General features: G+C 42.0%; 1 long non-coding RNA gene and 1 pseudogene across 1 annotated transcript; one reads left to right on the top strand and one right to left on the bottom strand.

Annotated features, from left to right (window-relative positions):
• Positions 1-1376: 1376 nt before the first annotated feature.
• On the bottom strand, positions 1377-1474 carry LOC122894928 (annotated as a pseudogene).
• A 3883-nt stretch (positions 1475-5357) lies between these two features.
• Positions 5358-14557, top strand: LOC122893442. The gene is made up of 3 exons (XR_006381632.1): positions 5358-5799; positions 6644-6782; positions 14340-14557. It is a non-coding gene; the product is annotated as an uncharacterized LOC122893442 (long non-coding RNA).
• The last annotated feature ends 11375 nt before the right edge of the window (positions 14558-25932 follow it).

Genomic DNA, 25932 nt, shown 5'->3' with positions numbered 1-25932 from the left:
TAAATGCTTTCAGTAAAGCTGCAAGATAAAAAGTTAACACACAAAAATGAGCTGTGTACATTAACAATGAACAATCCAAAAAGGAAATTAAGAGATCAATCCTATTTGTGATAGTATTAAAAAAATAAAAGGAGGTGAAAGATTTTTACACTGAAAACCACAAAAGGTTGTGGGAAGACATTAAAGATATAAAAATACAAATAAATTATAAGATATCTGGTGTTTATGAACTGTAAGACCTAATATGTCAAAACTGCTTCAGTCTACAGATTCAATGAAATCCCTATTAAAAAAATCCTAATGTCATTTTTTTTTTCAAAAATTGAAAAAATCCACCCTGGAATTCATTTGGAATCTCAAAGGACCACAGACAGCCCAAACAGTCTTGAATTAGAACAACGCTGGAGGTCTCACACTTCCAGATTTCAAAAATTACTATAAAGCTACAGTAATCAAAACAATGTGATACTGGCATAAAGACAGACTCAGAGACCAATAGAATGGAGAGTTCAGAAATAAACCCTTGCATGGTATAATCAAGTCATTTTCAGTAAGGATGCCAAAGCCATTCAATGGAAAAACACAGTCTTTTCAACAAATGGTGCTGGGGAAATACTGGATATTTGCATGCAAAGACTTAAACATGAGAGTTTTTTTTGGGGGGGAAGCTTCCTACCTTTGGAATTGGCAATGTTTTCTTGGATTTAACACCAAAACATAAGTAACAATAATCAAAAAACTATATAAATTGGACTCGATTAAAATTAAAAACTTATGTGCATTGAAGGCCACTCAATAGAGTGAAAAGGTAATAGAATGGCAGATAATATTTGCAAATCCTACATCTGATAAGGGATTGATATCCAGAATATATAAGGAATTCTACAACTCAACAACAAAAAAGCAAACAACTATAATAAAAAATGGTAAAAGAGCTTTTTTTTGGGTAAAAGATCTTAACAGTGGGGGGTACCTGGGTGACTTAGTTAAGCATCTGACTCCAGGTCAGTTCATGAACCCAGGGTCCTGGGATTGAGCCCTGCATTGCCCCACACTGGGCTCCCTGCTTGGTGGGGAGATTACTTCTCCCTCTCCCTCGCTGTTCCCCCTGCTGTGCTCTCTTGCTCTCCCTGTCAAATAAATAAATAAATAAAATCTTAAAAAAAATTAATAGATATATCTTTTTTAAAAGTAGAAAAGTTAAAAAGACTACTACAATATGGCATGAGACATTAAGTAATTAATGGTTAAGGAATATTTGAAGAATCTGGAAAATATGCTGCCCTCAGTCACCAATAATCAGATCCTTGAAGTATTTTTTCAATCATTTCATGTGTTTGTGCAAGTCCTGGGCACAATGAGCTGAGCAAGACACACAACAGTCCAAACACTTCACTAATCTGCATGTCTTCCTTGCACAGGAGCCAACTCTGTATCACTTCAATTTCAATATATGTGCTGCTGAAACAAGCACAACAGATATCTATCTAAAGAATATATACAAAAGGCTGATAGGTACAGTAAGAGATCATTAAACATTAGGGAAATACAAATCAAAACTACAGTGGGGGCACCTGGCTGGCTCAGTCTGTGGAACATGTGACTTGTCATGAGTTGTGAATCTGAGCCCCATGCTGGGTGTAGCAATCACTTAAAAAAATTAAGTTAAAAAAAAAAAAACTACAATGATAAACTACTTCACATCCATGTGGATGGCTATTATCAAAAAAACAGAAAACAACAAGTGTTGGTGAGAATGTGGAAAAATTGGAGCCCTTGTGCATTGCTGGTGGGAATGTAAAATTTGCGGGGTATATACCCCAAAGAAATGAAAGCGCAGGCTCAAACAAACATTTGTAAACTCATAATCATAGGAACATTATTCATAACAGCCAAAAGGTGGAAGAAAACCAAGTATCCACTGACAGATAAATGAACAAAAATGGATGTACATACATACATACAATGAAATAGTATTCAGTGTTAAGAATGAAGGAAATTCTGACAAATGCTACAATATGAACAAACCTTGAAAACATCATGCCAGTCACAAAAGGATAAATATTGTATGATTCCACTTACATGAAGTACCTAGAGTAGTCAAATTCATACAGACAAAAAGCAGATTATGGTTGCCAGGGGGTTCGGGGTAATGGAAATGGGGGGTTAGCATTTAACAGGTGTAGAGTTTCGGTGGGGGGAAATGAAGATGGTGATGGCTGCACAGCAATGTGGATGTATGTACTTAAGGCCACAGAACTGTACACTTAAAACCGGTTAAAATGTCAAATTTTATGTTTATGTATATTTTACCACTATAAAAACAACAACACCTGCCATGCATCCTTCCCAGCGACTCTATCACTAACCTACGTTCTCATCTCTTCATATTTGGATAACTGCAACAGCCACGTCATCGCTGGTTTGTTCCATTCTTTGCTCATTCAAACTCAACCTGTAGATCACGGACAGGTTCATCCTGCTGCTTTATCATACTAATACCTGGCTTCCAACATTAAAAAGGCTCCCCATATCTTGCCCAAGGAGATGAAAATCCCAATCTCCTCAATCTAGTACTCAAACCCTTCTCGACCGGTATCCTTCCAACTGTGTGATTTGTTTTCATTTTAGTCTCCCAAATCCAGTTGCCAGCTCATCCTAGTTTCCCTCCTTTCCCCTCCCCCAAAGCCAATCTCCACATCATATTCTCGCTTTTCCCTCACACAGTACCTGCTCCAGTATCTGTAAATCTAAACCTTCATAGGCTAGCTCAAGTCCCAAGTGTTCCAGGAAGTTCTTTAGACTCCTAAGGCTTCACTCATCTCCCTCTAACCAGAACACCTATAGCATTCTTTGTATTCACAGAATGTACTAGATTGTCTCCTAGACTCCTAAGGGTACATCGTATCTTTCCTGAGGGCAAGGTCTACATATTACACTTCTTTGTTTTCTTCTCTCAAAACTAATACAATGCAAAACGCAAACCAGATTTTCCATAATCACCAGGGTAACTGAACACAAGGTACAACTTTGATATGTGAGGTTTCACTGACTAGAACATGATCAGAATCATTTGACATTATTGCATTTCTGAAGGTTAATCTGTGACACACAACAAAGAAAACTGCTGTAATTCAACAAGAAAATACATGGAAACTAGGAGGTATAACCTAGCAAACCCAGGTGTTTTAAATCTTGGAAATCTGAGTCTGATACAAACTTGTTTAAATGCTGGTATTGGGACACAGAACAGTAGAATAGTTAGGCTTTGTGGGACAGAATATTGACTTATGTATGGGTTTTACCGAATGCATGTAAGAATGCACCCAATATAACTGGGTGCAAATACAGCTACAGGCCCATGAAAACTCTAAATGAAATGTCAGTTTTATTAAGTTCAGGGTAGAAAAAAAAAATCTCATCAGTTACTTGTAACTGAGGGTCACTGTCAGAATCAGCGTGAGGTGCTTTCTCATTTCTGCTTTCAACTTTACCTCACAAAGACCCAGGGATGGGCACCTGCACTGATGACGAATTCAATCAATGAAGAGAAAGAGGCTCAGAAGAGTAGTGAAAAGGGCTCTAAATGGGGGCGGAGGGAGGCCCCGATCCTAGTTTTGGCCCAATCCCCAGCCAGTTGTAGGACCCACAGCAAGTCACTCATCTCCCTGGGCCTACTTTCTCAGCTCTAAAACAAATTATACCAGATCTCTATAGGCTTTCCTGACTCCAAAATTCCAGGACAGGCTTAATCACAGCTTCTATTAACATGTATAATTCTTGCTATTTCAAATCTTTCTTCCACATTTCCGGAAGAAAGTAATGTATTTCAACAATCTAAAAGAAATGGATGCTATTCAGAGACAAAAGATTCTGGTAGTTGAAAATAAAAATAATTAATTCTGTAAAAATGCCTATTTCCTCATGACAGTAAGATGTTTTGGCAGAAGGAACAGTTCTCTGGTAAAGATAACCAAGACTGCTTTTGTAAATTAGGCCTAATCCAGAGTATTATCTGTGCTGGTATGCGAAGGGGTGCTATTGTAGTTCAAAGCGGAAACAACACTCCCCAGAGCTTCTCCCAAAAGGCGGTGAGAAAGTTCTCATCCTCGGGGTAAGGCTAGTAAACAGCTGTGCAAACGAGAAGGCACCGAAAATGCACGCTTTTAGCCATTCAAGTACTCCAAGCACTGACTCTTTTATCAAACACCCCAGGTATTGTCTTCCTCGCAACCTGTCAAAACGCAATCCCAGTTCGATCCCGGAACCGTAACTTACCAGGACGATCTAACTTCTCTCCCCACCGCGAGCAGCCGTCCGCAGGCCTGTTCCCTCCCCTATTCCTGCCGGCCGCTCTCACGCCCACCCCGGGGCGGTCGCAGCCCCGCAGCCGGGTAAACACGCGCCCGAGTCTCGGGAGCGGTTTCCCGGCGTCCTGGGAGCGGCGGGTTCCGCCCCTTGGAGCCCGGAGCCGGCCGGGCTGCTGTCGCCGCCACCTCGGGCCGCTCTCTCCGCCCCGAGCGCCACACCTCGCGCCTCTGCCCCCGGGACAACGGCGCACAGCCTAGTCTGCCCCTGGGAGCGCACGGGCACCGGGCGGTCAGCCGCCGCCTCAGCCCCAGACGGACGACTGCTCTCTCCCCGCCGGCGGCCCGGCGCCCCCCGCGGCGTCCCAGCCCCAACCCGGTGCCCCCACCTCCCAGGCACAGCCCCTTCCTTGCCGGGACGCCTAGCGCCGCGCCGGGCACAGCCTCGGCTCTCAGCCTCCGAGACACCGAGGGACACTCACCTCGGAGGCTCCTCCCGCCGCTGCTGCTGCCGCCGCTGGGACCGCGGCCGTCGCCCCCGCCGCCGCCACCAGCACCGCCGTCCGCACCGGCGCCAGCACCCCCGGCCATCCTCTTCCTGCCGCCGCCGCCGCCCTCTCCGCTCCTGTCAGTGGCTCAGGCTCCCGGGCTGCTCCAGCTTCCCCTCGCCGCCATTTTGACTCCTAGAGGGAGCAGGAGGGGCTCGGCTCGGCGCGGCCCTGGGGCGCCTGCGCGGCGCTGCGGAGCCGGCCCGAGCCCCCGCCCGCCCCCGCCGTCGCCGCGCCTACGGTCACGTGGGCTCGCGGCGAGCGCGCGCGCGCGCGCCGGGCCGGGCCAGAGAGACGAGCTCGCAGGGCCCGGGAGCGGTCGAAGCCGAGTGCGCGCGCATTATTTCTTTTCCACGCTGGGGAGCGCTTCGCGGCACGCTCGGAGTTTGAAACTCGTTGCAGCATTCTACTTCCTTCGGGGAGCTGTGGCAAATCATTAAATGTATGACAGCGGAATTATAATAACGTTCGTGTACGATCAGTTCTACTAATTCTTCCTGCCGTTTGGCGGCCGGCATCCTGATCGATCGCACGTATCTTGCGTTCTTGTCAAACACAGGACAGCGCTTCCGCGGAAAACTCCTGACAGTCTTGGCGTTTCGGCGGCTTCTAGGCGGTTTATCTTCACCTCTGCCTGGTGCTTTTACAGACAGCACCTTGCTGCTTGCTATAGCAGGTTTAAAACAAAAATCTCAAAGAAACGGAAAAGTTTTCCTCAACAAAATGTCTCCGTAAATGACGAGAATTGTTGAAACCGCACGATCTCTGCTTGGAGGAGTCAAATCGCCCTTCCCTGGCTGCTCCTTGTCTGGGAGTTTGCAATAATTCCAGCGATGCCACGACAAAAACACCTTATATTTATGAAGCACCTTATAGTACTTAAAACACCGTTAAACATATGGCTTCGTTTGAACACAAGCCACCCTTTGAAGTCGTCGAGACAGGTATAATGGTTACAGCTAAGAAAAAGGCTTGGAAATACTCAGTCGTTTGCCCCGGGGCACACACGCAGCATTAATAAGTAGGCGCGAGCAAGCCCAGACTAGAATTCCAGACATTGTGACCCTGGTCTTCAGGCATATCTCCACTCAGCTCTCAGATAGGATTTAGAAATACCTGATGTATTTGTCCTCTGGGAATTCACTTCAAATGCTCTTGAAATTATTTGCATTTTCAGTCTCTACCCACCCTTTGAGAAACAAGTTTTCCAAGTCACATCGGGTCTTCCTGTAGTTCTCTAAACGACCTCTAAGCTTATAAGAATAAGAGCAATCTTTAATTATTTGATCTTTTTAATCACCTGTTGGTCCTTTATTATTTTATCCAAGCATTTCATATGTGGTTGGAGAATTGAAGGTTTTTTTCACATCCTTCTGAACCAAGAATGTAAAAAGTGTTAAAAATGTGTGATCTGAGCTTCTGATACTGATTCCAACCTTATAGCAAATGGGGAAAGAGGGTCAGAATAGAAATTCAGACTTCCTCCCACTCCTGGAGAAAAGTGAAACCCCAGGATGTTATAGGATTAGAAGAACACTAAAGTCCTATGGAGAATGGGACCCCCTTTGCTCCCAAGGGGACCCCCCCACCTCCAGCCCTCCTCTTCAATGGAGAAGAGCCATTTAAAATTATTGAAACTTGCACAGGAATCTGGTCTATAGCTTATGTGGCAGGCAGCTAGGAGGCCAAAGAAGAATTAGGGCCTGTCCCCCTGTTTCTTAGCAGGCAAAATGGGGCACAAGTCAGCTTCCATCTCTTCACTTCCCTCTTCTTTTGCTCTCTTCTCAGAAACATCATTGCTCAGAGCAATAATTTGGTGCTGATGGGTGATCTGTACAGGACCGGAATTAGACTTCAAGAAGAAGGATACAGGTGGTTGGAGCTGAAAGTCAACCAAATTGAACTTGAGTTGCCAGGACATCTCGAGGTGGGTCCCAGGGACAGCAGTCTCCTGGTGGTCATGGTTCCAGGCCACAAGTCCTACCACATCACCCTTACCTTTAGGCCCCTCCGTGAGGCAAAGCAAGACCAAAGCCAGCACATGCCCCACATTATTTCTTCTTCAATCTTAAAGGTGAAAGAGCAGGTATGGCTAGAGAGCTCATCACCAAAGAAAAAATGGAGCAGGAACCTGCAGAACCCTGACGTGCCTTGCCTGACTCTGGAACGATAAGGCCAGGGCTGTGTTGCAAGGTATTTTCCATTAGTTTATCTTTGTCTTAATCAACTAAGTATTGCATTAACTGAAAGAGTTGTTACTTGAAAACTGAGAAATTCCATGGTCCATACCCCTTCTTGATAATTCATTTAAAAAGATAATTTAAAAAGATCAGTCCCCATCATTACACTTTCTCACTTATTCCTGACCCTCCTTACTTGACTTTGGTTCTGCTTCCTAGACACAATTCAAAAAACAAAATTAAACCCAACAACAATAGAAATCTAAAATTCTATTGAAGACTTTTTGTTTTTGTTCTTAAGGGGGGTGGACAGAGGGAGAGGGAAAGAGAGAATCTCAAGCAAGCTCCACAGCCAGCACAGAGCAGAGGCAGGGCTTGATCTCAGCACCCTGAGATCACAATCTGAGCCAAAACCAAGAGTCAGGCAGTTAACCAACTGAGCCACCCAGGCGCCCCTATCAAAGACTTTTTGAAACACCAAGTTCTGCTGGTTCTACCCTGTCCTTTTGTCCATCTGCACATTCAGAGAACTCTAGTAGACTAGTTGGGTATGATTCGCCTTCACAAAACCCAAGCCCAAGTGTTCCATGATTTTTTTCCTCCCTTGAATTCATCTAGCTTGTGGTTTCTTATTATACCACTTAGCTACACTTTCAAGATTCTAAAGTAACTCAGTTTACACATCCATCAGAGTTTAGATGTGTCTAGTTTTAGTCCAACACATTTTTTTTAAAGCTTCCAATAACCATGTGCCAAGCACAGTGCCCATGCTCAGGCTAAAAATATTAAATGATTCTTTGCCCTTGAGAAGCTTAGAGTCTAAATAGAAAGACAGATGGGGGGAAAATGGCTAGCGCTAAGATAACACTCTGTAGTGGTGAACAGAATGGGTCCTAGAGTTATACGGATCTGGGTGGCCATCTGACACAAACCAGGCCAATCAAAGTCATTTCTGGAAATTTCTGCCAGGCTATCCTAGGATTTGTTTCCTCTTAATCTATTTCTCTGGGTTTATGACTTTAGGGGACAATGTAGATTTTCTTCTTCAGCTCTGAGAAGAAAGCCAAGAGCAGTAGGACTGAAGACTGCAAGCAGAAACAGAGAGCTTGTAGAAGGGGAAGCCATGGCATCATTTGAACTTTCGGGCATGGCTGTGCCCTAAACCAATCCATGCCGGTTTTCTTGTGTTTGTGAGCATTAAGTTGCCCTTACCCGCCACCCCCCCACGCCCTTTTAAAATCTTAAACTGGTTGGGAGTGCATAAAAACAATTGGATTCTGTCCCTTGGAATCAAGAATCCTGAATTTATGTTCTGTTCCTTCTTCTGCTCCCTCCATTAGCAAATGGGACCCCATCCACCAGATCCACCTGGACACCGATGCTGTAGACTTGAGTCATTCCTTGCATTAACTGTGTATTCTGTTTTCTGCTACTCTATTCTGTTCCTTCCTTTTTCTACCATACATAATCATCCACCAAAGCCTCTCCCTAGGCTCCTTTCTGGAATACAGTATGGAAGCTGGGTTTTTGTTTGTTTTTTGAGAGAGTGAGAAAGAGGGAACAAGTGAGGGGAGGGTCAAAGAGATAGGAAGAGAGAGAATCCTTACCAGGCTTCACGTTCAGTGGAGAACCCGACTCGGGGCTCAATCTCGTGACCCTGAGATCGTGAGCTGAGCTGAAATTAAAAGTTGGACACTTAACTGACTGAGCCACCCAGGTGCTCCAGGTACCTGGGTTTTCTATTTGCCTTATGCTTTGCTTATAATGATTCTGTTTCCAACTGTTTTTCTGAATCTCCTGAAGTCTAAAATATTAAGTGAAATGAAAACACACATGTCAAAGTACCCAGACGAGGGACTAGTACCTTGAAAGATGTGAAAAATGTCTTCCCTATCTCTGGAAGAAAGAAAACATTTTTATCACCAGAGACAGAGAGTTCCGAGAGACAAAGATTAGGGGAAATGTATACAAACATATCGTGTTCAACTAAGCCTTATCTTCCTAGTCACTTTATAATTAACGGCTCTGACTCAGGATCCTTTGTTTTGTCCTATTTTCTCTATTTATTACTCTTTGTCCAGCTTCGTGTGTAGGTGTTTTGCTTCAACTGTATCTTTGGGTCTTTACTTTCCTAGGGCAGCTCCCATGTACATGCAAAAATCTGTATGCCTTTCTCTTGTTAATCTGTTTATGTTGATTTAAATCTTAGTCCCAGCCAAAAAGGAAGTAGAGGTGAATTTTTGCCTCCCCTGCACATGAATGCAACTACATTTAAAATGTGAACTTTGGTTCATTAAGTACACAATCAGGACAGTGAAAAGACAAGCCATCCGATGGGAAAAGATATTTACAATACATAAAAACAGAAGGCTTATATCCAAAATATGTAAAGAATTCCTACATTCAATAAGAAGGAGGCATCTCAATTAAAAAAATGGACCAAAGATTTGAACACACGAGGAATCCAAATGAGATAAACAAGAAGGTGCTCTTCATGTTAGTGAAAGGAAATACAATTTAGAGCTGTAATAAGATAAAATTACTGACTCATCAGATTGGTAAAAATGAAAAAAACAATTTCAAATGCTAATGAGGATGTAGATTAATAGGAACTCTGTACACTGCTGGTGAGACTGAGAATAGGAAGAACCATTTTTTTTTTTTTAAGATTTATCTATTTAGGGGTACCTGGGTGGCTCAGTGGGTTAGGCCTCTGCCTTCGGCTCAGGTCATGATCTCAGGGTCCTGGGATTGAGCCCCGCATTGGGCTCTCTGCTCAGCAGGGAGCCTGCTTCCTCCCTGCCTCTCTGCCTACTTGTGATCTCTCTCTGTCAAATAAACAAAATATTTTTTAAAAAGATCTATTTATTTGAGAGAAAGAATTGGGGGGTAGGGGCTGAAGGTGAGGGGGAGAGAAACCCAAGCAGGCTCTGGGCTGAGTGTAGAGCCTGGTGTGGGGCCTAATCTCACACCCCTGAGATACAGCCTGAGTCAAAACCAAGAGTCAGATGCTTAACTGACTGCTCCACCCCTAGGAAGAGTAGTTTGACGTTATGTAGGAAAGATGAAAATTGCCTTGTTCTATGGCTCAGCAATTATAACATTTGGTATTTAGAGAAACTTATCCCCATGTACACAAGAGATATGAACAAGAAGGTTCATAGCAGCATTGTTCATATGAGTCAAAACTGATAACAATGTAAATATCCATAAATAAGAGCAGAGATAAAAATGTGGTATGTTAATGTATTACATGAAATTAACCTATAAAAAACATGGATGAATCTTACAAACATGATGTTAAGCCAAAGAAGCAAAACACAGAAGTGATTATGCAAGATAATACCATCTATTGTATTATTGTAGTCCATCCTTTCTAAGATATATATATTTTTTAACACTTTTTAACAATGCTGAAATTTATTGACCAAATTTCAGTTGATGGACTCTTAGCCCTGGGTCCTGATTTGGTTAAGGTATTTGTTTTCAGTGAGATGTTAAATAGTGGTATCTTAAATTCTATAAAATTAAAAAATAGGGAAAGCTTGGGGTACCTAGCTGGCTCAGGTAGAAGAGTGAGTGACTTTTAATCTTGGGGTCATGAGTTCAAGCCCCATGTTGGGTGTAGAGATTATTTAAATAAATTAATAAACCTTTAAAAATTAAAAAATAGAACAACAATGTGTTTATAAAAGAACAGGCAAACCTAAACCATTTATTTATAGATACAAAAACCCTAAACTATATGGAAAATCAAGGATGAGTAATGGTGATACAATTTCAGGTATTGAAGATGCTATGGAATTTTCTGAAGGTCTAATTGGCAAGGGTTAAGCCAATCCTTAATCCTTTGAAAGGATATGTTTCCCTCATGAAACCCAGGGATGGAATTCACCCCCGTTTACTCAGCATCCTACTTCAAAGTACATTCTCACACATTGTCATGTGTGACAATTTCCCACCTTTCTTTTTCTTCATAACCCCCTCATTTTTCCCCATCAAGTGTTCTGAGTGGAATCAATCCCATGTTTTTTTATACCTGGTTGCCTGGTTCAAAATTTTCAACAAAAGCTATTCCCCTCACTTTAAAGATTAGTTCAAGGAAGGTATGTAACCTCATCAGGAACCAGGATGTGGTAAAATGTTTGCTAGGACTCCTGGAAGAGAAAATCTCTCCTTCCACAGAATATGCTAGAGGAGTCTTCCCCTCTTCCATTGAACATGACTGAAAAAGGGTATAGCCCCAGGAGCTCTTTGCAACCATCTTGCTGCCAGAGGGAAGCCTGTCTTAAGGTAATATTAACTTGTACCTTAAAAAAAAAAAAAAAATTAACTTGTACCTTAAGAAAAACTGACACCCTTGTGACATCATTAGAGATACTTAATCAGGCTTTACCTGAAACAGTTCTCCTTCTGGCCTTGGAAATTATGTGAGCCAATCAATTTCATTATTATATTTTTTTGCAACATTCATTCAAAGTCATCTCAACTGATACGTATACTATTTCATTTAATCTCTATGTCAGCATTCGAAGAGAACTATTATTATACCAACTTTGTCTGAGACTTTGCAGCTAGTAAACGATAGCGCTGAGGTCTGACCTTTGATCTTTGGGTGCTTCGACTGCCAATGTCTTTCCACTCTAGCATAATAGAAATCCACTGAAGAATTTCTCCATGTGGTTCAGGAGAGGAAGAGAAATGTCAAATTTAAAAACGAAAAGGTGGCAGAAGAAAACGAAAAAAGTGTTCATCCCTTGTAATTTTTTTTGAAAAAAGAATAGAGCAGTTCTTTCTCAGGGTTCTTTGTAATAATGGATGGAGGCTTTTGTTGGCTCTCTCATCAGCATTGTGCTGGCAATTCAAAAGTTTGTCACTGATGTTACTAATTGCATAACGCTGAATGCCCCCCCCCTTTTGCAACTCTTTTGCTTTTGCTCCTTGCTTATTTGAGTTTCTTTGTCTTTGAGGTCATGCAGTTAGAAAGACAGACACAAATAGACCCAGAGAGACACACCACATCCTGCAAAGACCTTTGGTCCTTGAATAGCAAAGACCCTCTGTCCTTGAATAGCAATTAAAAGTGTTTTTCTAGAAAGTAGAGAAGTTAAGATGTTTGGACCTGAGGTAGTACAGTCTTAATTCATTATATAATTTTCTAGAACCCTAACACCAGTTTGTTTAGAACATGAACATTTATAAAAATCACATTAAAAAGGAGTCAGTGGGCAAGTGTGCCTTTCTCATTCATTGTATACATAGAGCTCCAAAATCAAAAAGCCTGATCTCGAGGCTATAGCTCTAATTAGGCCCTTTTATATAACCGCAGTAGGAAGGCCCCGTATTGTAGGTCACTGAGAATATATTGAATCCAGGGCCCACTAAGCCCTTTATTGAAAATCATAGAGGTTTAACGGTGTTAGTCTTTTGTCACTTGAAGAAATTAAACAGAGGAAGATTGTTTGTACCTGCAATTTGAGAAGCTAAAAGTGTCACCTCCTAGGGTAGGGGTAGGTGGCAGGGAGCTTAATCATGTGGCTGAATTTGGAGTTAGATTTACTGACACTGTCAAAAGTAATTTAAAGTTTTTGTCAGAGAGGAAGACCTAAAATACTTGATTCTCACATCAACAGCATTCCAGTCTAAACTTTTTTTTTTTTTAAGAGATTTTATTTATTTGTTTGATAGAAAGAGACACAGCAAGAGAGGGAACACAAGCAGGGGGAGTGGGAAAGGGAGAAGCACGCTTCCTGCTGAGCAGGGAGCCCGATGCGGGGCTCGATTCCAGAACCCTGGGATCATGACCTAAGCTGAAGGCAGACACTTAACGACTGAACCACCCAGGCGCCCCTCCAGTCTAAACTTCTAAGATTGGGAATGGTTCTTCCAGAGTTGGCTCTTATCCAGCTTATTCTTAGCTTACTTCAGCATCGCTTATTACCTCTTTTTAATTGAGAAAAGAAGGGAAAACCTGAAGAAAAAAAAGACGTGACTAATACAGCCTTCATTAAGACCCTTTTTGTTGCAAGTGCTAGAAATCCAGCTCCCACTAATTTAAGCCCAAAGCAAGGATTCATCATAAAGAAAATAGAGTGGCCCAAAATTCAAGGTCAAGACACTCTTAGCTTTAGAAACAGTCAGAACCAGGGATTTGAATACGGCTGAGCTTTCCTTCTGTCCTTGATCTCTGCTTCTTTCAGTGGCCTGGCTTCATTATTAACTCTCGATGGAAGGGCTTTCTCCACAGCTAGAAAACGAACAAACAAAAAACCCCCAAAACCAAAACATGGCTCTTAAGTTGGACCTTCCATTGCCTAACGCAGTCCTGCGTTCCAGCCTTCTGGTCCCAAGCATAACATCCCTGGAAAAGGGCTCCTCTCCCTGGTATTTGTCAGGAACCTATCTTAAAACTGATCAACTGAGGCCAGGAAATGGGATAACACAGCACTGAATCAGATCTTATGGGATTCATTATGTAACCGAGTGTTCAAACTATGGGGATTTAGGAGTCCCTGAGACCCTTGGGGTCTTGCAATGTAAAAATTACTTTCATGAAAAACAAACAAAAATTACTTTTATAATAATATTAAGATACTTGACTTTTTCACTCATTCTCTGAAGAGGGTACAGGGGAATTTTCCAGAGGCTGCATGACAAGGGATATCAGAACAGGTTGAATGCAAAAACAGATGGGAGAATTCAGGGGCCTAATCTTCTATTAAGTCAGACATTAAAGAGATTTTGCTTATTTTTTTTTAAGATTTTATTTATTTATTTATTTGATAGCGAGAAAGAGAGATCACAAGTAGTCAGAGGCAGGTGGTGGGGATTAGGTGGAGCAGGCTCCTCGCTGAGCAGAGAGCCCGATGCGGGCCTCCATCCCAGGACCCTGAGATCCTGACCTGGGCCGAATAACCACCCAGGCGCCCCTAAAGAGATTTTTAAAAAGTAAAAGAATGCCACTCTTTTCACTATTGTCGACACAAAATGAACAAACATTTTATAATTTCTAAAAATATATATATAAAAGGCAGAGAGTTTTATTTGAGCCTAAGTGAGGATAGCTTCCTAGGATACATAATCTTTACAAGTAAGAGAGTGTTCCACAGAAGAGATGTTTAATACAGGATTTTATATGTTTTTTTGTTACATCAAGAGTTATAAGTCATCAGGATGAAGGACATTCCAGAAAATTATAAACTTTATCTTTGCTTTTAGTTTGTATAAGGTTATAGGCTTTGGAGGGATGGGAAAGGAACAGGGAGATTTTTACTCTTATCTTTACCTTGAATTGTTTCTTTTAGGTTATTTGCTAATGAAGCAGATGTACAATGTATGCTTGGAGCAGAAATGGAGCTCATGTTTTGAAGTCATACCTTGGTAAAAATTAAAGTATAGCTTTCCCGGATTCCCAGAAGCAGTGCCCACAAAACATGAAAAGTCAAAAATTCCCCTAAACACTGTTTTTTAAAAAAGATTTTATTTATTTATTTGAGAGAGAGAGCATGAATGAGAGAGCAGAAGCACGGGGAGCAGCAGAGGAAGAAGGAGGAGCAATTTCCCCGCTGAGCAGGGAGCCTGATGCAGGACTTGATCCCAGGACCTCGCTGATCATGATCTGAGTTGAAGGCAGATGCTTAACCTGAGCCGCCTAGGCACCCTAGAATCCTCAGTAATTTTTTAAAAATTTTATTTATTTATTTGACAGAGATCACAAATAGGCAGAGACAGGCAGAGGGCAGGGGAAGCAGGCTCCCTGCTGAGCAGAGAGCCCAATGCGGTGCTCAGTCCTAGGAGCCTGATATCATGTCCTGAGCCAAAGACAGAGGCTTTAACCCACTGAGCCACCCAGGTGCCCCAGAATTCTCAGTAATTTTTAAGGAGATCCCAAGATTAGGAAGTTTGTGAACCATGAGTGTATCCATGGAAACTTCCTTGATTTTTCTAAGCCTCAGTTTCTTCATCTGAAAATGGGGTTAATAACAATGCCTACCTCACAGAGTTATTGGTGGATGAAGACAGTTAATACTGTGCTTAGAGCAATGCTGTAGAATGGTTAAATCATAATAATAATAGCTGCCACCATCATGTGGCTGGGGAAGGGGCAGTTCTTAGTAAAGAGAGTCTCACAGACTATGTGAGATGTCAACAACACTGGAACCAAAAGATAACCATTTAGAGAAAACCATACGAAAAGTATCAAGGATTCTGTGTTAAGACAGATACTTCACAAAAAGAAGTGCAAGGGTAGAAATTATCTCATTACTTGGGGTCTATGTCTTGATTCAGTAATCTGAGTTTCTCCAATGATGTGATAGCTGAGCCTAAGTGTCACAGTTCCAACTTTCCCCATGCAGCTTCTCTTTAAGCCTCCTTTGAGTATTTGCTGTCTCCTAACCTACAACTGGCCCTTCCCTGTTAGTGAAGAGTATGAATGTCCACTGCATGACACTTCAGGTGCCAAAGGCACAGTTAGTCCTTTTGGCAGTCCTGAATGGCAGGCATTATTAACTCAGTTTCGCAAGGGAGGAATCTGAGGCTGAGAGAGAATGTGAGTGGCCCAATGTGACACAGTTTAAAAAGAACAGAGCCAGGAATGAAACCTGAATTTGTCGGACCATGGAGTCCAACACCTTTCCAGGATTCTGTCTCATCTGCTGTCTACAAGAGAGGGAAAGAAAGTCCCTAATGAGGAAAATCTCTTCTATTTCACAGTTAGAGATGAAAGGTTTAATCACACTTTTCCTCTTTTCTTTTTTTAAAATTAAATTTTAATTTACATCATTGTATAAGATTAAGGTGTACAATATGTTGATTTGATGCATTTATACACTGCAGTATGATCACTACCGTAGCTTTAGCTAATACCTCTATCATATTGCATAATGATTGTTTCTTTTTTATGGTGAGACCATTTAGTCTTTTAGCAATTTTGAAGTACGGAATACAGTATTGTTGACTGTAATCTCTGTGCAATGCATTAGATCTCCAGAACTTAATTATCTTTTAGTTTTGAGCTTATCCCCTTTATCAACATCTCCCCATTTTCCCTACCCAGCCCTGGTAACCCTCATTCTACCCTCTGTTTTCATGAGTTCAGCTTTTTTAGATTCCAGGCATAAGTGATATCATACAGTATCTGTCTTTCTCTGTCTGGCTTATCTCACTGAGCATAACATTCTCCAGCTCTATCCATGTTGCAGCAAATGGCAGGATTTTCTGCTTCCTCATGGCTAAATAATATTCCATTGTGTACACACAGGCGTGCATGTGTGTATGTATGTACATGTGTGTATCACAACTTTATCCATTCATTCTTTGACAGACAATTAGGTTAGGTTGTTTACATTTTTTAGTGAATAATCCTAGGCAATTTTAAAAAATTTATTTATTTATTTGTGAGAAGGAGTGAGAGAGCACACATGAGAAAGGGGGATGGGCAGAGGAAGAACCAGATTCCCTGCTGAACAGGGAGCCTGGGATCATGACCTGAGCCAAAGGCAGATGCCTAATTGACTGAGCCACCCAGGCACCCTCTTTCCCCATATTTTGCCTATTGTAAACAATGCTTCAACAAATAGGAGTTCAGATACCTCTTCAAATTCCTGTTTTCATTTCCCTTGGGTAAATACCCAGAAGTAACATTGTTGGATCATGTGGTAGTTGTACTTTTAGTTTTTCAGGAACCTCCATACTGTTTTCCATGATGTTGAACCATGTGCACAAGAGTTCCCTTTCTCCATATCCTCACCAACACTTTCTTTTGTCTTGCTGATAGCTATTTTAACAGGTATGAGGACATAGCTCATTGTGGTTTTTTTTAAGATTTAATTTTTAAGTATATTCAAGTGGGTCTCCAACTTATGACCCCCAGATAAAGAGTCACATGCTAGGGGGGCCTGGGTGGCACAGTTGTTAAGCAGCTGCCTTCAGCTCTGGTCATGATCCCTGGGTCTTGGGATGGAGCCCCCCATTGAGCAGCCTGACCAGCCGGAAGCCTGCTTCTCCCTCTCGCACTCCCCCCTGCTTGTGTACCCTCTCTCACTGTGTGTCTCTCTCTCAAATAAATAAATAAAATCTTAAAAAAAAAAAAGAGTCACATGCTCTACCAACTGAGTCAGCCAGATGCCTTTCATTGTGCATTTCCCAATAATTAGTGATGTTCAGCATCTTTTCATGTATCTTCTTCTTTTCTAATATATGCATTTAATGCAAAAAAATTTCCCCCTGAGTATTGCTTTAGGTGCATTCCACAAAGTTTGATGTGTTTTAATTTTCCCGCTCCCTCTGCCTGTTGCTCCCCCTCCTGTGTTCTCTGTGTCAAATAAATAAAATCTTAAAAAAATTCAAAAAAGGAACTAAAAAGAAATGGATATAATTAATATTTACAATGTATTTTTAAACCAAATATATCTAAAATTGTGTCATATCAAATATGTAAACAATATAAAAATTGTATTAATGAGGTATTTTGCATTCTTTTTTCTTACTAAATGCAGTGGACTGAAGGCTTGTATTCCCCTTCTACAAATTCATATGTTGAAATCCTGACTCTTAATCAGATGGTATTTGGAGGTGGGGCCTCTGGGAGGTGATTAGCTTATGAGGGTGGAGCCCTCATGAATGGGGATTCATGCCCTTATAGAAGAGATCCCGGAGAGCTCAGCTCCCACAGCCCTTCTGCCCTGTGTGGACACAGTCTATCAGCTCTCCATGAACAAGGAAGTGAGCTTTCACCAGACACCAAATCTGCCTATGCATTGATATTGCACTTCCCAGCCTCTATGACTGTGAGGAAGAAATGGTGGTTACTTAAGCCCCGCCACGTCTGCGGTGTCTGGGGTACTTTGTTATAGCAGCCTGAACAGACTAAGGTACTAAATTTTGTTCTTGGTAGTTACAGTTTCAATTCAGTTTGGATGCTAGTTTTCATCCAAAATACTTCATCTTTATTTAGATTTCATAAAACATTTAGCTGAAAAAGTAGATTGAAATACCCAAGTTGTTCCCAAGATCGAAATTCTCTAATAATTGAATCAAGTATCAAGTTTTCAAATTCAAATTAAATAATACCCCAAATTGTGTTCTTCAGTGGTATTTGCCACTTTCCAAGGGCTCAGAAGACACAGAAGTCTAGTATATATTGTACTGGATAGCTCATGTTGTTAGTAGGTGTCAATTACTGCAATGACCTCTAACTCCATATTTCTCCATAGCGCTTCCAGGGTGATCTTTGAAAAATGGAAATTGGTTCACATTGCTCCTGTTTAGAGCCTCCAGTGGCTTTCCATGACATTTAGTAAATCCCAATGACTCAAGTGAGGCATTCATTTTGAGGCAGATAAAGAGCTCCCATGTTTACCAATCCTTCTTCCTGAAATCCCATTACAATGATAGTAAAGAAGTACAAGAGGAAATCAATCCATGAGTGAAATGAGAGGTGGAGGAGCAGGGCTATATTAGCGAGTCAAGTTTTGGTGCATTTCTCTAAGAAGGAAGATAAATGTGATTTTATTGATTAGTAAAGCAGAGAAGAAGGATTTGCAGCTCTGGGCACACAAGAAGCTTCAGGGGACAAGAGATGCCTTCCATTTAAATGATCCTAGCAACTTAAATGATTGGCTACCAGGACCTGGAGTAGGAAGAAAGGCACAAGTTCAAGGTAACTGATGGAACACAGTGAGTGGAAAGGATGTATGGGTCAGCTACTCCTCCTCTCTCCACTTTGTGCACATTTTGGAAGTGTTTGTCCTAGGTGGTGGCTAGCAAAGTCTTCTAAGGAAACCAAGTCTTGCCCTGGGATGGCAATAGTTGGGAATCCCAGAGTAGAACCTTACTCACTTTGGCCTGGTTGTAAGAGTGGAAGTCTTCCTGCTTGTCAGTTGACATAGTCAGCCTGCCTGTACAGATCATGTAATCAGAATTTGCATTCTGGAAAGAGACTGGTGACAGAAAAGAACCCAAGTAATTAATCTGGTATTCTCATATTCAAAAGCACAAAAGACAACCAAGGGCCATAAGATAGTTGCACAAACCAGCAGGGCTAAAGTGAGTAAGAAGTCACCCTAGGAGAAACAGAAATTGTTCAGGGAACTGCAGTGAAATTTTTAAAAAGTTCAAATTAATATTCTCAGATAAATTTGAGGAGACAGTGCCTCTATAAAATATAAATAGATGACTCTTTAAAAAAAAAAGAATCCATGGCTGGCTCAGGCAGAACAGCATTACTCTTGATCTCAGGGCAATGAGTTTGAACCCCATACTAGGTATAGAGTTTACTTGAAAATAAAATCTTAAAAAAAAAAAAAAAACCGAAAAACTAGTAAGTGTTAGAAATAAAATTTTAAAATGGAAAAGTCAACAGAAAGGCTAGAGGAAAAAGTCAAAGGACTCTTTCAGAATGTAGAACAAGAGGACAAAAAGAGAAAAGTTGAAAGACCAAGATGACCCACAAAGAAGAGCCAACATACATCTAACAGGAGTTTCAGATTGAGAGTAGAGGAAAGTCGTTCTCTCAGAGCTAAAGAAAGATTCATGTCTTCAAATAGAAAGGTCTCATCCAGTGCTAATCCGTATGAATGATAGTCATATCTTGGAGAAACTTCACAAATCCGAAGACAAAAAACTCCTAAAAAGATTCCAAAAAGAAAAAAAAAATCAGAGGTTGAGAATTATATCAGCAACACACTTATCAGTTACACAATATACTAGAACACAAGGGAACGTGGCCTTTAACATTTCTGAGGGGCCATGATTTTGAGTCTAGAATTTTATAGCTGGCCAAATTAGCATTTAAGTGGGAGAGAAAAATAAAGATTTTTTTTTTTTTACTTCCACTACTTAGTTTGCTCTTTTTACTTACTACTTTTTTTTTTCCCACAGTCCTTTCAAGGGCTGAGTTAATTTATCACTTACAGACCACTCCTAAAAGAGCTCCTTAAGGATGTACTACAGGAAAACGAAGTAGGAATCTAAGAAAGAGGAAGATAATCAGGTTCCAGGAGAGGGACAATCAAAGGAAATCCTAGAATGCAATAGGCTTAAAAAGGAAATAGTGTAAAGAAACCAGATCATCTTAGGGTAGATCAAGGTTTATTGCAATATTACACCTAAGAAATCACGATATATTCCTTTCTTCCTTCAGGAGCTACAAGTGTAGCTGCATCATCTTCTCCACTGGGTCCACACTCTATTGGCTCCTGCCATGAATATTTTTTATATTATCAGCACACTAAAGATAATTCTTTGGGTATGAATGTTGGGAATTAATTTATAGACAATGTATGGAAAACTTGATTAACATTAGAGAACAGAATATAAATTTATAAACTCTTGCCAGTGATAAGTAATGTCTGTTGAGAGGTATAAATGGCGAGACAGACAAAGGGAAGTAAGTGAAGAGTGTCGAGTCTTTCCCATTACCCAACAGAAAGTTAAGAGATAGTATGTGGGGTTGGGGTGCTGGGCAGGGTAAGTAGGAGAAAGGGCAGTTGGGGAAGGTTAAGGCTATGAGCCAGGAGCACAGGAATGAGGAGTAACGGGTGGGATGTGCACGGAAGTGGGGGAGAGATTTGAAGGAAAGTGTGCGAAGCTGGGGTTGAGCAAAAAGGGCTGAGCGGAAGGACGAGAGGTATGGGTGCAGCCTAGCAGGCTATTGAGCGGAAGGGGCGGGGAGGGGGCGGAGATAAGGAGGGGGAGGGGAGGTGACGCCTTCTGTATCCAGGGCGTCTGCGCAAACCAGAAGTCTGGAAGCTCGCGCCATCGTGCTTTACCTCGTGCGTGCTCTCCTGTCTGCCTCGCCTCGTTTCGCCTCAGCGGAAGCCATGCCTCGCCTGCTTGTTTTTTGTCTGCTTCCCCGCCGTCGCGTGACCCCGCTGGGCCTGCAAATCGGCCGCCGCCTGACCCGCTTGGAGCCCCGCCGCCGGCAGCGCCCCAAGTCGTCCGCGGTGAGTGGAGGCCCACGCCGCAGGATGGGGAGGAGCGGGGTGGAGGGGTGGGCGAGGAGCGCCGGGCTGAGGCGGGAGCGCCTCGACGGGCGGGGAGAGGGTGGGGACCAGGGCCTCGGGAGGCAGTGTCGGTGCCCGGCGGCCTTTGGGGGTCCGGGCAGGTTGCCTCTGGGGCCGAAGGGCGAGGGTAGAGCCGTCGCCAACCCGTCACGGTGCCTGTGGCCCTCGAACGCCCTCTTCGGGGCCGATGCCTGTTGCCTGCTCTCCCACGGGGGGAATCCCGGGCCGCATCTGGGTTCCAGGGTTCAGAGGTCGGAACTGGGGGACCGTTAGAAGGAAGAGACGTTGTCTTCCAAAATCGAGGTTGGGTCATCTGGGAAAGGACATCCTGCTTCTCAGGCTCCGTCAGGCCGCGTTGCGAGGACCACGGGCGAACTTCCTCGGAAGGTGGACGCGGAGCGGTCTAGGCAGCAAGTAGCCGGTCCAGGGAGCCGCACCGACTGACCTCGGCCCCCCTCCCCCCCCGTCCTCTCTCCCAGGACACCGTCGTCGGGCTCGTGGTGCTGTTTGCGACCTTCTTAGTGCCGTGTGGTTACGTGCTGAGCAACCTGCGCGAGTTCAGAAGAGAGTAGATGCGAGAAGATGGGGAGCGGTTGTTCACGTCCGACGAGCTTGCAATGAGTTACAGGGCTTATTGGGGGTGATGACGCAACCGTGTGGGTCTTCAGTTTCGGAACCGTTTGTGTATGCTACCTGTTTTGCACTTTTCTAGCCCTGTGCGATACATGGAGTTTGTGTAGTCATGTTGAAATGTTTAAATAAAGTTGAAACATTCATGCAGGCTCTGTGATCACAGATTATTTTTTCAACGTCGTGAAAGCGGGTGAGAATTTCATGATGAAAAATAGAATAATGAGGTATGTATACCTGGGTGGCTCAGTGGTTTGTCTGCCTGCGGATCAGGTCATGATCTCAGGGTCCTGGGTTGGAGTCTTGCATTGGGCCCCTTGCTCAGCAGGGAGCCTGGATCTCCCTCTGTCTGCCTTTCTCTGTCTTTCTCTCTGACAAATAAATAAAATCTTAAATAAAAATAGACTAGGGGCACCTGGGTGGCTTAGTGGGTTAAGCCTCTGCCTTGGGCTCAGGTCATGATCTCGGGGTCCTGGGATCGAGCCTGACATCATCCGGCTCTCTGCTCAGCAGGGAGCCTGCTTCCCCACCCTCTCTCTCTGCCTGCCTCTCTGCCTACTTGTGATCTCTGTCAAATAAAAATCTTAAAAAATAAAAATAAAATAAATAAAAATAGAATAATAAGAACAGCAGTGAGGTCAGACTTGATGATGGAAATCATGCCATCAAGTGTATTTTATGGAGGTGAATATGTGTTTTAGTAACATCAACATTAAAAGATTAGATATGAAGCAGTAATGTAATGTGAGTTTAATTAAGTGATTTTTTTTCCTTTTTTATGTTCCATTGGTACTTCCCCTTACAGTACTGAGGTTCAGACTTTTCACTGTGGAAATACAGCTTTTTATTAATTTGTCTTAAATTAGCCCCTATATTTTGGTATTTAGTAAGTATCTTTTTACTTTATTTGTACCTCTTCTTATTTATTGATTTTTATTATTCTCTATAAGTTGCCTTTCAAGTTTTAAATATCACATATATCTTTGCTTGAATTTTATTTTATTTATTTTTAAAGTGGGCTCCATGCCCAGTGTGGAGTCCAGTGCAGGGCTTGAATTCATGACTCTGAGATCAAGACCTGAGATGATATCAAGAGTTAGGATGCTTAACTGACTGAGCCATGCAGGGGCCTTGTACATTTGTTTGAATTTAGGTCACTTTGCCAATTATGGTGACTGTGAGCAGCAGAACTAAACTCTGAGCCTGTTTACTTATCTCTATAATGAGAACTTAAAATTGCTCTTTTGAAGAGATGTTGTGGAGGAATAAAACACTGAACAAAGGTAAAACACTTTGCAGCATAGTGCCTGAAACAGAGTAATCAGTAGATAGAAGTTATTATTAAGAGAATATGTGTTTACTAATATTTGCAAGTGTCATAATTGTGTGATGTGCCAGGTATTGTCTAAATAGATCCCTGCCTTTGTAGGGCATGGAGGACTTGCATTTTAATTATTTCAATATTGTATTTTCACTTTGAAATTTATATTGATGTGTTAGGTTTCTCCAGAGAAACTGAGCCAATTATGTTTATAGAGAGAGGGAGAGATTGATGGATGGATTTTAAGGAATTGGCTCACAATCGTGGATGCTGGCAAGTTCAAAATCTGCAAGGTAGAATCTCTGGCACGTTGGAGACTCAGGAAAGTTTCACTTTGAGTCTGAAGTCCCATCGGCTGGTGGAATTAAACTCTTAGGAGAAGTCAGTATTTTTCTTAAGGTCTTCAGTTGCTTGGATGTGGCCTAATCACATAAGGGCAATCGGCTTTAGTCTGAGTCCACTGATGTAAATGTTAATCCTTTCCAAAAATTACCTTCACAGAAACATCAAGAATAGCATTTGACCAAATATCTGGGTACTGCAGCCTACCTAAATTGACAGAAAATTAAACATTCACAATAGGGTAAAATCATTTTTCAGAGGGAAAACAAGAGGGTTTGCCACTTCAAAAGTTTAAAGGTGTGAGTACAGTTGCTGATTGAAATCTTATGCATTTAAGATTCACCTTCTCAGGGCACCTGGGTGGCTGGGTTGGACTCCTAACTCTTGATTTCGGCTCTAGTCATGATATCAGGGTTGAGAGATCGGGCCCTGCTTTGGGCTCTGCACTCGGCAGGGTGTTTACTTTGGATTCTCTCTCTCCCTCCCTCTCTGCTGCCTCTCCCTCAAGCACGCACGCATGCCCTCTCTCAAACAGGTTAAAAAAAAATCTTAAGAGCTTTACCTTCTCTATTCACTGGTGGCAAATCCACTCTTAGACCTTTTAAAAAACTCTGGCCCATCAGGGCACGGATTCAGTATTTTGGTTTCATACATTCACCAAGACCATGTTCCTGCTGCCCATTTTGAATCTTTTTCTTCTCTGACTCTGTTGACTTTAGGCTTCAGCTTCTGATGCCTTCCTCCTTGTGTTCCAGCTAATGACAGAAGACTGGTTTACCTTTGTCCTGGCTAGGGAAGACTATTGAACTATAGGAGTCTTTTATATAGAACTTAAGCACCTAGTTTGTGAATTTGACACTTTACTTGACATTTGTCATTTGACATTTGATAAATTTGACATTTATCATTCCCATGGAATAATGCTGTGTTGGGAAGTGGTAGCTCATTTTGATGAGTGAACTCTATTGCCCTGTCACGTTACTTAACTTTGAGTGCATAAATGTGTCACATTAAAAGTACAATTGATTCTTGTTACTTGAGGTAGTTGTGTTCTATAAAGTCACTGTGAACACTGAATTAGTGAATACTGAACCGTGTTCCTAGGGGAAATACCAGGTTATGTTCCTGTGAGCCTCAGGTCACAGCATTTTTGTAAGTCTATCAATATATAACCCTGTTTTATGTTTGTTTCTGTTAACAGATACCTTATTTAGTATGTATTACTGTTCCGTGATACCTTATTTAGTATGTATTACTGTTCCGTGATTCATAAGCATTGTACTCATAGATGTAGCACTATAACTCGTGTCTGAATGAAGCTTATCTAATAAACGTATCTTTCTGTAAGACCCATTACAATCTTTTTGTAATTAGGAACTTTAGATAGCACTTAGACGCTATGTATGGGGCCCCTTTTAAATAGTGAAGTCACCAACAAAAAATACAAAAATGTAAAAAAGTGATACCAAATAAACCACGGAAAAGACATTTGTTTATAGTATTACAGAATGAGAGCTGGAACAAGAAGGCAGAGCTTTGTAGTTGTTTGGCCTCTGAATTGCATGACTCTAATTTTTTGCCACTCTACATGTCTGTGAGATTTGAAAGTGTGACATTGATTTTGGATTTGAAAATAATTTTGGTGAGGGGGCGCCTGGGTTGTTGAGCGTCAGTTGTTAAATGTCTGCCTTTGGCTCAGATCATGATCCCAGGGTCCTGGGATTGAGCCCTGCATCAGCTCCCTTCTTGGCAGGAAGCCTGCTTCTCCCTCTCCCATTCTCCCTCCTTGTGTTCCCTCTCTTGCTGTGTCTCTCTCAGTCAAATAAATAAAAATCTTTAAAATAAAAATTAACAAAAGAAAATAATTTTAGTGAGTAGGAGAATTTGCAGACATGGAATATACAGATAATGAGGAGTAAGTTTTACTCTTAGAGGAGATCTTGTTCTCATTTATGAAACTTTTCGGGAATTCTTACTTTGAAATTTTAAGAACTTGCAGGATGTTCTTTTGAGAAGTAAGTCTGGAGAAACCTCATCACTTAAGGTTGAATTTTTGAGGAATGACTTAAAAAATGTGTGTTTGGGGGAGCCTGAGTGGCTCAGTGGGTTAAAGCCTCTCCCTTCGGCTCAGGTCATGATCCCAGGGTCCTGGGATCGAGCCCCACATCACGCTCTCTGCTCAGTGGGGAGCCTGCTTCTTCCTCTCTCTCTGCCTGCCTCTCTGCCTACTTGTGATCTCTGAGTGTCAAATAAATAAAATCTTTAAAAAAAAAAAGTGAGTTTGGCTTTGGAGAATAAATGAAGTAGTGCAATTCTTGTCTTAAAATGAGATTTGATAATAAAGTAATGATCTAGAGAAATTGCCAGAGGGAAACTACAAAACAATTATAAAATATTTAGATCATGATGTTATTGGTGGGTTAAAACTCTCACTATCCGTTTCCCAGATGAGTACTTTATTGGCCAACATTCAGTTGCCTTCTGATAAACAGATAACTCTTTAGTGGGTTTATATACTGCCTATCTGTCTCAGAGCCACAGCCAGATTTAAAATTCCTTGAGGAAGGGTGAAGTATGATGTTTTTAATCCTTAGCACT

Source organism: Neovison vison, chromosome 13 (assembly GCF_020171115.1).
Source record: "Neovison vison isolate M4711 chromosome 13, ASM_NN_V1, whole genome shotgun sequence".
Classification (NCBI taxonomy): Eukaryota; Metazoa; Chordata; class Mammalia; order Carnivora; family Mustelidae; genus Neogale; species Neogale vison.
This window is presented reverse-complemented; position numbering and strand designations above follow the sequence as displayed.